Below are 1,721 nucleotides of genomic sequence, written 5' to 3'. Positions count from 1 at the left end.
AGAGAACACAAATGCCAGCCCAGGCTTCTATATCCAGCAAAATTCTCAATTAACATAGATGGAAAAAGTAAGATATTCCATGACAAAACTAAATTTACACAATATTTTTCTTCAAATCTAGTCCTACAAAGGATAGTAGATGGAAAATTCCAACACAAGGAGGGAAACTACACCCTAGAAATAGCAAGAAAGTAATTTTCTTACAATGAAACCAAAAGAAGAGAGACACACTAACATAATTCCACCTCTACCATCAAAAACAATAGGGAAGGAACAATCACTATTCTTTACTATCTCTTAATATCAATGGGCTCAATTCCCCAATAAAAAGACATAGACTAACAGACTGGACAAGTAAAGAGGACCCAACATTTTGCTGCATCCAGGAAACACACCTCAGAGAAAAAGACAGACATTAGCTTAGGTAAAAGGCTGGAAAACAACTTTCCAAGCAAATGGTCCAAAGAAACAAGATGGAGTAGCCATTCTAATATCGAATAAAATTGACTTTAAACTGAAAGTCATCATAAAAGATAAGGAAGGACACTTCATATTCATCAAAGGAAAAATCCACCAAGATGAACTCTCAAATCTAAATATCTATGCTCCAAATGCAAGGGCACCTACATTCATAAAAGAAACTTTATTAAAGGTCAAATCACACATTGCACCTCACACAATAATAGAAGGAGATTTCAATTCCCCAATGACATCAATGGACAGATCATGGAAACAGAAATTAATCAGAGACATAGAGAAACTAACAGAAGATTTGAAGCAAATGGATCTAACAGATATTTATAGAACACTCCATTCTAAAACCAAAGAATATACCTTCTCAGCACCACATGGTACCCTGTCCAAAATTGACCATATAATCAGTCACAAAACAGGCCTCAACAGATACAGGAAGATGGAAAAAATCCTATACATCCTATGAGATCACCATGGACTAAGACAGGTCTTCAATAACAACAATAACAGTAGAAAGTCCACATATACATGGAAGATGCTCTACTCAACGACATCTTTGTTAAGGAAGAAATAAAGAAATTAAGGACTTCTTAGAATTTAATGAAAATGAAGATACAACATACTCAAACTCATGGAACAAAATGAAAGCAGTTCTAAAAGGAAAACTCATAGCTCTGATTCCCTCCAAAAAATTCTTTTGAGAGAGCACACACTAGCAGCTTAACAGCACATCTGAAAGCTATAGAACAAAGAGAAGCAAATACAGTCAAGAGAAGTAGAAAGCAGGAAATAATCAAGCCCAGGGCTGAAATCAACCAAGTAGAAACAAAAAGGACTATACAAAGAATCAATAAAACCAGGAGCTGGTTCTTTGAGAAAATCAACAAGATAGATAAATACTTTTTTTAAAAATTTTTTTTATTATTATTATTAACTTGAGTATTTCTTGTATACATTTCCAGTGTTATTCCCTCCCGGTTTCCGGGAAAACATCCCCCTCCCCCCCCTTCCTTATGGGTGTTCCCCTCCCCATCCTCCCCCCATTGCCGCCCTCCCCCCAACAATCTAGTTCACTGGGGGTTCAGTCTTAGCAGGACCCAGGGCTTCCCCTTCCACTGGTGCTCTTACTAGGATATTCATTGCTACCTATGAGGTCAGAGTCCAGGGTCAGTCCATGGATAGTCTTTAGGTAGTGGCTTAGTCCCTGGAAGCTCTGGTTGCTTGGCATTGTTGTACATATGGGGTCT

This window comes from Rattus rattus, chromosome 6 (assembly GCF_011064425.1).
Source record: "Rattus rattus isolate New Zealand chromosome 6, Rrattus_CSIRO_v1, whole genome shotgun sequence".
Taxonomy (NCBI): Eukaryota; Metazoa; Chordata; class Mammalia; order Rodentia; family Muridae; genus Rattus; species Rattus rattus.
This window is presented reverse-complemented; position numbering follows the sequence as displayed.